Source organism: Maniola hyperantus, chromosome 9 (assembly GCF_902806685.2).
Source record: "Maniola hyperantus chromosome 9, iAphHyp1.2, whole genome shotgun sequence".
Classification (NCBI taxonomy): domain Eukaryota; kingdom Metazoa; phylum Arthropoda; class Insecta; order Lepidoptera; family Nymphalidae; genus Maniola; species Maniola hyperantus.
Genome location: NC_048544.1, coordinates 7,985,825 through 7,999,927, shown reverse-complemented (window position 1 = coordinate 7,999,927; position 14,103 = coordinate 7,985,825). Strand labels below are relative to the sequence as shown.

Below are 14,103 nucleotides of genomic sequence, written 5' to 3'. Positions count from 1 at the left end.
TGTTATTAAGAAAATCGTCAATCGTCACTGCCTGTTTATAGTTAAGTTTATAATTTCTATTACATAAATCAATAGCGGTATTTCATAGCTATTATCTGTATAATAATGATTAAAAAATTAAGATTAACGATCGTCCGCTACATTAGTCGGTCAGAACTTAGCTAAAGCCTCCATAAATCCTTTTTAATGGTTATTTACGTTCTCCTTTTGCTGAGATCGGAATTCCTTGAATCACAGCTATTACTGCACAAACTACTTATTTTTTATCTAATATACATAATTACATAGATTCTATATTTTACATAAATTAGGTATATTAATTGTTTACTATAAAGGTATAGGTATATCAATGTATATTTTCGACATTTTCTTCCTATTCTGCACGTTGTTAATAAATGGGCACATAGTCCGAAAAAACTGACAGACGTTGGGGTCCCAACCCAAGGTGATAGGATAGCGACTTCGAGTCGCACTGAAAAGTCCAGTGTTGGAAGACTCCAAACAACATCAAACGAGTTGCAGTGAACCGCTGGATTCAGGTGGCGCAATACCACGGCGTGTGGAAATCCCTACAATTTGTAGGCTACAATAGACCTATGTCCAACAGTCGACGTTTATCGGTTGTCAATTATGATGATGAGTTGTAAAAGCACAAAAATCTCAGGAAGAGCTATGATTATTTATTTAAGCTACTATATAAAGAAGACAAGGCATGTAGACACCTGCTGCAGCACACAATAATATTAATAAGCGCAAAGTAAAATAATAAATAAATAAAATAACTACTTTATTTGACACGATAGCAATAATTGCAATAAGTAAGTAGATAAATATTATTTATCGATATGATCGAAAGTGAAACACTAGACTGAACGGCGCCTTCATGTCGAGAGTGAACGCCTGACGATTCAGGAGGGTCGAGTCAACATAGCGGCACAATTTTATTGACCTTTTTTTTTATAAGACTTACGATAATATTTTTTAAACAGTTTTATTTGGCTTCACTTCTGTGAAAAGCTAACCTTTTCCCGTGACTTCATCCAAAATTTAATTACGATCATGTCTTAAAATTATATCATATGAGAATAAACCTTCATGCAGAATCTGAAGTTCGACCCACCCATTGTAGTTGTATTGTATGTACTGCATATACTACACAAGATATGTCAGTTACTCTGTCCTTTTATATTAGATATGTATACCATTTGTGACCGCTCGTGGCTTTGCTCCCATAAGAATTTCGAAAAGTCCGACCTTACTCCTTGTCTACTTTATAAAGTAAACCTCTGTGCAATTCAGCTTTCTAGGTCCAAGGATTTGGGCTGAACAATGATGAGTTAGGTTTTTTTAATATCATGAAAAGATATCAAAGATCTCATCAAATCAGCGCGCATCCTCCGATGCGAACTGAGACGTGTATGCGATACTTGGCGGCGTCATATTAACGCGACGAGAGGTGCGATCACTGCGAAGCGTGAAGTCAGAGACGCGAAAAGTAAAGATGCATCACATTATTATTTTCTAGATGATGTATCATATTATCATATACAAAGATACAAAGACGAGAAATGGACTAAAATCGTAACAAACTGGTATAAATGATGACAGTTTGTTACGATTTTAGAATTGGAAGCGAAGATCTGGAAGACCTCGCGAATGTTGCGGGTAAGGCTCCAAGTACGCTGGCCAGAGATAGATGTACATGGAATATAATGGAGGAGGCTTTTACCGCCACTGGCAGCCCTTTCATAGAAGTTAAATCAATGAATTGCAATGTAATATTTTTATTGTATATTAGGTTATTTAAATTGTTTAGTTATTATTATGTTTAGTTAAGTCATTTAAATATTAAATAGGTACCTACTAGTAAGAATAAGAATATCTAGTTAAATAAACTCTAGATCAAATATAATTAGTTAGTAAAAGATATCAATAAGGCTTTTATTTATTTATTTAGATGATACCCGTGAATTCATCCACGTAGATTTAGATTTTTGAAATCGCATGAGAACTTTTTGATTTCCAGGAAAAAGTATCCTATGTCCACGATGCAAGATAATTATTCAGTATCAATCATTTATAGATGATGCCTGTGACTTCGTCTACGTAGAATTAGGTTTTTTAAGAACCCCGTGGGAAATCTTTGATTTTCCCGGACGAAAAATAGCTTATGTACTTCCCTGGAATACAAGCTATCTCAAAATTCGTTTAAATTTAAAAAATCGTCGTTTAAAAAATATATTACCAAAATTTGGCAATCTATATATGTATGTATATATTTATGTATGTATGTATGTATGTATCTATGGTAAATTAAAACTACCTGACTATTCATAAGTACTTTTAAAAAGTTTACATGAATAAAAAAACATTATATTCTATTCTATTCTATGTGTGTTCCACTGTGATGGCTAATCTAATGAGCTGATTTTGATGAATTAGGTGTCAATTGATTCGGTGTTATGGGCTGGATGACATAGGCTACATTTTATAAGAACAAAATCGATCTGACAGATGTTACATCCAAAAAAGTGCGGAGTCTTCAATATTTTTTTTGGTATTGTATCGAGTGGGATATCAAAGGAAAGAAGAAAATATACTGAGTTCATAAATATGTGTACTATTAAAATATACCAAGCGACAGAAACCCAATGTTACTAAAATATTTCAGCGTTTATTAAAACAACCGTAGTCGGGTTTTAGTTTTCAACTTTATCTTGTCTAAGTATAAAAATATGCGCACGCAGAAATATTGCCCCATTTTGCTTCAAACTACTACCATACGTGCCATTGTTCGCTCCACACCGATCCCTTATTGCAGCGCAACGATGCGAAGAAGTTTGGCCGCGTAGCACTCTCGTAGCAGGTATCTACGGTTTGATCTGCGAGATCTAAACATAATATTATTATGCACAACAACAACTGCAGAGTGGAGGCGAAACAGTTAAATAACAAAAGCTTTATTTATTCAGCATTTGTAGGAACAGTTTAAATTAGATTTGAAATTGAATTTTAAAAACCCGGAGAAGATCGTTTTCTTTGGTAATAACGTAAAATTTAACGCAGTTCAAGTTCAGGATATGAACTCTGAACTCCAAAATTTTGACAGTTCATACCTCACCTACGATTGCCATGTCTGCTTTTAGCACAAGCTTTACGTTTAAGTTGAGGGATAAAGGCAAATATAGGTAACGTTCATGACTCAATTGTTTAAAAAAGTACTACTTTAATACCATAAAACCTCTGGCAGTAATAGTGTGAACTTAAACTATTTCAATGACTGACTCCACAATGTCAATAATTATTGTAGGTACTTCAATTTTAGTAAATTTTCGAAATCGGATCATAACTAAAAAAGTTAAGTTAAGTAACTAATACTAGGCTCTAAGGGTAGGTACGAACCTCTACACTATACCCTATCCGCGAAATGAAGTTAGTATAGCACTCTCTCTGTTACTTAATGCCATACAAATGATAGAGCCAAACAGAGAGAGCGGTATACTAACTTTATTCCATATAGGGAATAAGGTATATTATAAAATTATTTTACTTTTTATTCTAATTAAATAATTTTGTACAGACTCTAAGTTTTTAATTTCAATTAAAGTATGAAATAAAACCGGAAACACTGTATATTTTATTATGTCATTCTCTCTCAGGCTAAATCCTATATCCTATTTATATATTATGTTTATATGTTTGTCTCTTTTTAGTGTCACTTTCTCGTTTCATCGAGTTTCCGGTGCGATGTCGCGTAGTAACCGACCAGGGGTTATGGACTTTAATGAAACTGTCCAAAACCCTTCCAGGTTAGTCCACTACCATAGACTTCATCTTCACTTCCCACCAGGTGAGATCGCAGTCAAGGGCTAACTTGTATAGGAATAAAAAAGTTTCAAATCAAAACGGCACTAAAGATTTCACTTCAAAAATTCTAAAACTCAAATAAAACATGGCCTTATATTGTAACTTTGTTTTATGAGCAGTTCCATAACTGGGACTTAAGTGAAATTTGCGCTCTCAGAAAAACATGTGCAAATGTATGTATAACCTTCCTTCGTATGGCTAGCTATTGTTTGATCGTCGTTGTTCACGTTTTTAGGGCGGAACGTTGTGAAGGAGTCAAGATGTATTGTTTCTTGTAAAATATTAAAAGTAGTCCGTTGGCTTTAGACGGTGAAGAAAATGTTTTTCTTCCGATTCTTTATTTACCTACTTAAGCCATACGGATTAATATCAATGTTGCTAGGATAAGTGTAATTACACAACTTTTTCCTCTTCAAATTCTGGCGTGTTCACTCAAACCAGTGGGTCAGTTAAGTCGAGCAATATGGATTGGTATCTTTCGTAGCTTGCGCGTATATGAACTTATGAGCACGTCTACCATCGTACAAGATGCATGTGTGACAAACGGTGATCGTAGAGACGCATATAAAACCGAGTTTTCGGGAGCAAAAAAATGCTTATCTGAAACCACTTAAGAGTGACCACTTAAAGCCAGCAACAGCCACTTATCCAGCAGCATTGATTAGCTTTAAACAGCCAGCATCAACGTATAACTTAGGTACCTTGAATAGGCATCCTCTAGCCAAGCACGCTACAACAGACCTCTTCATTGCTTTCTTGAAAGCATTATTGATACAATACTTAAAAAAAACCTCGACTGATGCCATAAGTATTTCTTCGATGCACCCGATGTAGCCGAATCTTACTGCAGCCGTCTCGTTGGTACGTGTGTGTTCTAAACTTTAAACACTATATAAAGTTTTGATTCCGCGAGATAAAGGGCAGTGGAAAGCGAGTAGTAAACACTGGTGTAAAAGTTTTAATTACAAACATCTTAACGGCGCCTTTAGCGAGACTAAACAAAACAGACAAACAGGTTTCTACCTAATTATCTTTTTAAACAGTTTTATATGGCTTCACTGTCGTATATTTGCATATATTTGTTAAAATCTTGCAAACGGATTTTTAATTGAATCCACACTAATATTATAAATTCGATAGTGTGTCTGTCTGTCTGCTAGCTTTTCACGGCCCATCCGTTCTACCAATTTTAATGAAATTAAAAATATGTAAAAGATACAGAGATATATAGATATCTTGGGGAAGGACATAGGCTACTTTTATCCCGGAAAATAAAAGAGTTCCCACGGGATTTTTAAAAACCTAAATCCACGCGGACGAAGTCGCGGGCATCATCTACTTAGTAATAAATAAATTTTGTAATTTTATTATAAGGTATTATTAAAAAACTAGCTTATACCCGTGACTTCGTCCACGTGGACTACACAAATTTCAAACCCATATTTTACCTTTCTTAGCAGCTGATGTCTTTAGAATTAATATTTTCACCAAACCGATTCCTATAAAACAGGTATATGATAATATATAATTTAAATCTTATAATTTATTTCTAACTGACTGATCTTATGCTTTGTGCATACAAGCATCTATTGTATGTATAATTATAAGCTAATTTTAGATTTTTCCAACATTTGAATGCAAGACTAGCAGTTGTTTAATGGAATACAATAAATTACCAACTCGTACTAATTTGCTCCTCGTGCAATTGCTTTGTGGTCGATTGCCATTAATGGAAATAGAAACGATTAAAGGATAATCGATTTTAGTTGCTAGTTCTTTAAGCGTGTCGATAAACAAGTTATCTAGCTACATAATATATAAAATAATATACAAACTGACTGACTATTAGGTAAGTCGACACGTAAAATAATATGAATGCGAATGTATAATATGACCGTCTGTCTGTCTGTCTGCTAGCCTTTCAATTTCAATCCATTAAACCATTTTTAACGAAAATACAGAGATAGCTTGCATCCCGGGGATGAATATAGGTAGGTAATTATGGTCCCAGAAAATCAAAGAGCTACCAGGGATTTTCAAAGAACTAAATCCACGCGGACGCAAACACGGGTACCACACCCTTTTCATAATTTAGAAACACACTTTTCTTCTATCTTTTTTGAAAAGAATTACAACTGTTCTATGTGAAGTGTTTTAAAAAATAAAACTCAAATAAGTATAATGTTGAAAGCTCATCCTCGCTGATTTTCTCTTATCTTTTTGTGAATTAGAGTGTGTCGTGCACAGGTATCGTGTAGGTTATGTCGTATGCGAAACAACTTGTTTCAACAAGAAATTTAAAAAACAATTATTGTACTAAATTAAAAACTATTTTCCGTGAAGTTGATATCCTTTTCTTTTCAACAAAAACTGATATAGGTATAACGCGTAAAATTTAACTCTTCACGCGCCATTTTAACTTTAATAAAGTAAAATAAGGACTAAAATCGTACTTTTGACATGAAATCTGACACATACATTTTTTCGAGTGAACTTTATGATTTCTCAATGTCAGAAGTAACAATGGTCCCGCATTATTTATGTTGCTCCAGTTTTATTCAAATTTTAATCATCGTGACCAAGCCACGCTATGACAGTGTGTGCTATGTTTTACATACATTATGCATGCAAAAAGTCACCACCAAAACATGAGTTGCTACAATGAAAAATATTTATTACAGTGAAGCTTATTTCACACTACGGGATAAAAACTATATTATAGTTAAAGAAGTTTGCATAAATGTAATTAAAGACCTGGAGAGTAACCAAAGGCTAGTTTTTATCCAGGAAAATCAAAGAGTTTCCACGGTATTTAAAAAAAACTAGATCCACGCGGACGAAGTAACGGGCATCAGCTAGTAATTTATATTCCGTACTTTGAAATATGCTTTACGCTATAATAATATGTCTAAATATTTTAGCAGTAACAATTTTCTGATGTAGTACACAACCCCTAATACAATTATTAATTATTAGGTATTAACTAGATGTTACGTTTGGATTAAGGGTTTCAAAAATCCCATGGGAACTCTTTAATTTTCCGCCATCAAAAGAAGTCTGCGTCCGTTTCCAGAATACAAACTATATCTTTGTACCAAGTACCTAGATAATGCCTGCCACTTTGTCCGTATCTACATAAGTAGGTATCTTTAAGTTTTTAAAAATCTCGAGGGACTTGTTTCTTTTTCCTGAACCCTGGGATACAAGCTATCTCGTCTTAATCAGTTGAACGGATGGACTATGAAAAGCTAGCAGACAGATAGATAATCATACTTTCGCAATGGATAGTACCTACTACGGTGACTTCGGATCGAGAATTTTTGTATTTGGATTGGATTCGGGTTGAATGCAGTCCGTAGAGCCGCAGAACCTCGTTACTGTATCTGATTGGTTATAGATACAGCTCGCTTCGTGGTTAAAAGTGGAGCATTAGACGCCGCAAGCGAAGCTCGTTCCATGCGTAGGTACTGTCTAGAACTCGTTACTGTATCTGTCGGTTACAGTTCGCTTAATATGTGCCAGGTTTAATGTTACCTTGTCTTACTTCGGAATCCTAAAAACGTGTCAAAGCAAACGGATGTAGGTTCTGCGTATCGATGGTATCAGTGCATTTCCCTGCGGCACCATGTCGCTATATTGGATATTCAATTCCTCTTGTAAAGGAATCGACATAGGCAATAGAACAGAGTACTCAGTCTAAGTGCACTCTCACGTCCGATTTGTGCGAAAACTAGATCTAAAGGAAGGCACTATTACTGTTGTTTCGAGAGTTTCTACTTGTTTTAGAGTGATGACATTTTTATTTACCTCAGAAATCGTACATGCCTGTTACTTCTGCCACTATCTATCCGTTGAACAAAGTGATTTCATTGTATCTGTGGTGCCTACCTATACGAATGTGTTAACGTAGATAAACTAGCCGTAGATAGTTTATAACGTTACAACATGTACTTAACAAATGAAAAAAAAAACACTGGCAGCAAGCGAGCCGTGGTCAGAGTGTCGAGCGCGATTCCAGGAGACGCGATGAACCCGCGTCTCCTGGACTGCTGTCCGCAATTTTTGATATATTGTATTAAAAATTATTAAAAAAAACACATTGTGCCCGCGTTGCATGCGTTCAATTTACAATAATAATCCCTTCTACTCCCTTTACAACCTCTCGCACTGCCAAGGGTCTCTGGTAGAAATCTCTCATAGAGATAAGTGCCTCCCTGTCCACTTTTATTTTTTTGTAAAAAAAAATTATAACATGCAAAAAAAAAAAAAAAAAATTATAATATGAAAAAATGTATACTTTTAAGATGTTATAAAATGAATAAATAAATTGTAAAGTTTTCATCGCAAAAGTTAATCTACGCGATACTCCGAAGGCAAGCTGTCAGATACTAGTCTGGAATACGCCCAAAATTTTAATTCCTATCGCTCTGCAGTTCAGTCATAACTGCATCGAATTCTTTTTAGGGTTCCGTACCTAAAAAGGAAATAGGAACCCTTATAGGATCACTTCGTTGTCTATCTGTCTGTCTGTCCGTCGGTCGTATCTGTCAAAAAATCTATAGGGTACTTTCCGTTGACCTAGAATCATGATAATTTGGCAGGTAGGTAGGTCTTATAGCACAAGTAAAGAAATAAATCCGGAATCCGTGAATATGCGGTTACATCACAAAAAAAAATTAGAATGTGTTCATGAACAAATAATTAGTATTTTCAATTTTCAAAGTAAAATAACTATATTAAGCGAAATATCATATGAAAGAGCTTTACCTGTACATTCTAAAACAGATTTTTATTTATTTTTATGCATAATAGTTTTTCATTTATCGTTCAATGTGTTGAAAAAAATACCCGAGTACGGAACCCTCGGTGCGCGAGTCTGACTCGCACTTGACCGGTTTTTTTCCAACAAATATCCATTTATTATAACCGGCCAAATGCGAGTCGGGCCTCGTTCTTCTAGGGTTCCGTACCAGTGGCGTGCACAGTGTTTGAAGCCATGGTAGGCATTAGTTAGGTAGGCTGTTTACTGGCAGGTCATAATGAAAAATATGCATTGAGCTATTACAACTGGGGTAAGCAGTGCATTTATGCCTCTATAACCTGCACGCCACTGTTCCGTACATAATTATGTTTGGTCACAACTTTCAAACTATATTACAGCATTGCTCGGTTTTCAGTCAACGAACACCTGATATCAAAATTTCATGTTTGGAAGTCATATTTCGTCTACGAACTAGAGACTAGCGCTTGGCTGCAATCAGACCTGGTGGCAAGTGGTGATATGTCTTAAGGTGGACCGCGCTTGCCTAGAAGATCCCTGTTCACTCTTGACTTGAAATTACTATTAATAGGGTTCCGTTTTACCTTTTCAAATTCAGTTTCATGCTGTTGAAGCTTGGTTGGAGACGCTTGGAACGCTTTAGACGTTGAAACATTTGATGGATGGTAAGAGATGTCCCGAAAAGCGCAGCGTTGGAAGATACTGCAGTCTCTACTGAGATCAAACGAGTTGTAGAAAGCTCCTATCGAGTTGCACGCGAAAGACTGTGGCGTGTAGAAAAGATTTATGTCCAGCTGTGGACGTCCATTGGTTGACGATGATGATGATCATGAAGAAGATGGAGATGTAGCGTCAACTTAACATAAAAGAATATATACATATGTCGTTCCTAAACAATAGCTAGTTTGAGTAGGTACGTCGTAAAATAGAATGTTCTATCGATCAAAGCATTTCATGACGGAAATGAAAACCAACATGGACTCAGGTGTTCAATCTGAAATCTGGATGGATTTCCCTTGCATACTAATCAGGGAGCATATTGTGCCTTCGGCATTAATCAGAGAAAACACGCCGGTAAGGCTATGTTTTGCATATTCGTATAATACATTGCTGGATTTAAATGATGGTTAATTTTAATTAAACGTAGCGAGATAATGTTAACATCTCTGAAACAAATTTCAAATCACCTCTCTAAAACAAAACAATTATAGAATAGCTGAATAATGCTTGTCAAATAATATATCTAACTACCTAACCATTATTCCAGTTTGCCCCTGCTTTATTGTGGTTACTAATAATTTACCGGTATTTTTTGTAACGTTACCAAAGTACCCAACGTTTAAAAAGTATCGATAAAAACCGTATCGATGTAATTTATGACTAGTTATGTAGATACCATTATTAATAGGTACCGGTCAAAGTAACAAAGTATAAATATAGATACTCCCGGCTGTACTTACGTCGTTAGTCGATGTAAGCCCGACTAGTTTCGACTCCATCCGCGGTCCTTTTTCACAGGGGCTGTACTCGCGACGCGTTGCGAGCTGAGTCCTTGTGAAAAAGATATAAACAAGTTTTTTTGGGACCGAATATTATTAATTATTGGTCGTCTGCAGCAGCTCTTAAGTAACTATGAGCATAAATTCTTATCTCCCAACTCATTAAATTTTCGCGATTAAATTAGTATGGACTTAAGTTGTAAACTTGTTACACCTCGCAGCTTGAAATAATTTATTACCTACTGTTGCAAAACTTTAAGGTTTAATCTCGTAAAGTGGCACTCTATATAGGCAAAAAGTCATTGAACATAATGAGTTAAACTTCAATATTCTCTTACCAACAAGAATATTTTTTATTAGACTGCATCATCACTTACCACCAGGTGAGATTGCAGTAAAGGGCTAACTTGTATCTGAATAAAAATAAAAATATAATAAAAATAATTATATTTAAGACATCTATAAAATATCATTTATTAGAAATAATGTCAAGTCTGATAGAGAGTTTGTATATTTGCTTCTTAGCAATCATGCTCATTTTGAGATAAAGGGTTTTAAGAATCCCACAGGAACTCTTTGATTTTCCATGATAAAAGTAGCCTATGCGGTATGCCCTAGCCTAGTAGCCCTGGGACAAGCTGTCTCTGTATCAATTTTTTTCAAAAACTGTTAAACTGTGAAAAAGCTAGCAGACAAACAGACATGCCCACTTTCGAATTTACAATATTACGAGAGTATGGATAATTTAGCGAATATTATTTTCATATTTAGCTACTTATACTATATAGATACAAAAGAAGAAAATGACTGGCTGATATGAGATTGAATGAGATGGTTAAACATACATTTGAACACAATATGCTGAAGATAACATAATATGGTGGGTTCAGAACCTTGACATTAATTATGCTTGTAGGCTCTCTATAACGTAGACTTCCAAAACATATTTGAAAAGTTCAAATTTTCATTTGTAATGATCAAACTCAAGTTACAAAAAATATGGAGTTAACCTATTGTACAAACAGACAGCAGTTTGGATGCTGTCCAAATTTTAATTTCAATCATTCCGCGAGTCTGCCAGCAATAAAATTTTAGCGAACTTTTGTTCAAAAAGCCGCAGATTTGAGGCTACCAAATAGCCTTTATGAATCCCGTTACTATATATATTATAATTTACAACACATTCTGGCTTCAGCTACAGAAAACAAGAATAAATATGTACGTACTTATGTATGTTTAAATTCTAATTTGAAAATGTTGTTGCAATGCCCAAGAAAATTAAAAATCGATTATGAATAAGATTTATGCACCAAATGTTTCAATTGTTATTATCTTTACCTACTTTTACCTGTTCGTTAGTTAAAAACAATAAAAATGACTAAGTATACCTAATAAAGCAAGATCCCGATAGAGCTAAACCTACCTTATTTTCTGAGTAACAAAATGTGTGGGATAGAGTTTGTTTGTACATAAATAAAACTTACCAATTATAAAGCACACAGTCAGACTAAAATACTGCTTTATTTTTGATCAAAGTAAGTAGACAAATAATATTCATAACGAATAAGTAGGTGCTAGATTCGTTGACCGGGCAAAGTGGGCGGCAGAATGTTGAAAAACGGACCTTTTTCACGGACGGTTTTTCAACATTCTAAAACAAAGACAAAGGGTCTAGACCCTAGGTGGGAAAACGCTAAGCCAGCGTAGAAGAACAAATCTTGTCAAAACAATATAAGATAAGGGTTATCTTTGCATAATCGTCGAAAAAATATTTAGGTACCTAATATTATATATTAACGTATTGATGACGATCAAGCATTGAGTTGATAACATGCCTAGATATTTTAGGTATAATTTAATATAGCCTCTAAAAATTAGGAGTTGGTAGGAAAGTCGTCCATCATTGAAGATTGACGTATCACCTCGGTAGTTACTTATAGTACGTCTAAGACTAGATTTTTTATGTAACACGAGATTCCCAATCAACTAAACGTATATTCTAGTACTAATCGTTCTTCTAAAATTGGTTTTACAACGTTATTTTTCATCACCATTAGTGAGTTAATTTTTGCTTCAACTACTAATATTACCCTTATGAAGCCTCAATATAACCACAGTTAAGGGAGTTTGATTAAATTGCAGATTGAAACCCTACTAGTTGAACTGTAATTTACCAACTCCGTAGTGCAAGTTTAGAAAGCACGCCGGGTCTTTTATGACAACAAAATAAAAAGTTGACTTGCAGGACTTCACCTCACAAACAAAGACGTAACGACCGTAGCGTAAACTTCAATGCTGAAATCTGTTGAGCATTGAAGCTTTGACCCCAAAAGTTATTATTAAATAGGCATTCTGTGCTTCTACTTAAAAGTTTGTTCGACCATGTGACCCTTTTACTTTATATCGCATGGGTAGATGAAAAGGGTTAGCGAAAAGGTGCTTTGGCTATGATCGACTAATCTTCATTAAGGCCATCACGAAGTAGCTAAACGACCTTGAGCTGATGTTATAATTGCTGTAACAATTTTAACAATCAATCAAGCGCTTTTACTGAAACTCACGCGTGAAAATTTTGATTTACGAGGAGGAAATGTACCCATAACGTTTGAAATTATCGATTTGGTTGTACCGGTGACTTTGCATTTCGGTACTAAGTATAACATAAAGAAGCTTCTATTATTATCAAGCTCAGCGGTTGTAAAGAAAACTAAACTGGGTGATTGTTAGCACATATTCGCAAGAATAAAATCTGGAATGAAGAAACCCGTAGGAGACCTAAAGTAACTAAAATTGCTCAAAATAAGTTAAAGTGGCAGTGGGCATGTCTTTCGCAGAAACGACAGCCACTGGGGCTGATGTGTTCTGAAAGTCCGACAAGAGCAGCGTGGGGCGACCTGCAACTTGGACCTTAAAGAAGGAGGCGGGAATTAGTGGACGAGAAAGGCAGAGGAACGTGTTCGGTGGGGCGCTCTTCAGGACGTATGATCAGCAGTTGAAGTAAGAGAACTGATGGATCAAGCCAATTTTTTAAGTTTATCTGGTAGGTATGTTTGTCCAACCACAAAATATTTACATCATCATCATCATCAACAGATAGACGTCCACTGCTGGACATGGTCTCTTGTAGGGACTACCATTTATTTATGTATAAAACCTATAAATTCGAATTTTTATAGGATAGTAACACTGAAACTGAACTGAAATATTTTATTCATCCTTGTGAAAAATATAATATTCCAATACCTAACTAAAACATGGTTTGTTTATAATAAACAAAACCGCCAATAAAAAGAGAGTAAACAAAAAACAGGACGAGAGTTAAACAAATAAAAATGAATGTTTCTTTGATTTGCATATTTTATTTGGCAAATAAAACATACGACGAAATTAAATGTTTGATAAATCTGATATAATATGATTTTTTTTTAATAAAGAATATTAGCCATTTTAAGTGACTAATATTCCCCTACTGTCCTCTCCAACTAAGCGTCAAGCTTGTGCTAGGAGTAGGTACGACAATAGTGCAACGGGCGGGGTTTGAACCGTCGACCTTGCGGTTTTCAGTCCACTCGAGTCCCGTTGAGCTATTGATGCTCCATATGGCAATATTGAATATACAATAAGTTTGTGAGTATGACATAATCAGTAAGTACCTACCCTTATTATAAATGCGAAAGTGTGTATATTTTGTTGGTTTGTCCTTCAATCACGTCGCAACGGTGTAGCGGTCAAATGATTTTTTGCATGGGTAGGTATAGATAATTAAGACAAATAAATAGATAATTATTATTTTTGTCTACGCATTATCTCGTGTTTCTTCATACAAATAAGACGAGTAAATGCGTAGACAAAATTTTCTCGTGGTGCGCATGTTAGCCTAACTGGAGAGTGACATAAGCTACTTTTTATTCCGAAAAATCAAAAAGTTTCCACGGGATTTAAAAAAACTTAATTCCA

At 35.1% G+C, this 14,103-nt stretch overlaps 1 protein-coding gene across 8 annotated transcripts in view; it reads right to left on the bottom strand.

The window, feature by feature from the left end:
- LOC117985176 (uncharacterized) overlaps positions 1–14,103 on the bottom strand; it is a 211,660-nt gene that overhangs the window by 108,027 nt on the left and 89,530 nt on the right. The window lies entirely within an intron of this gene.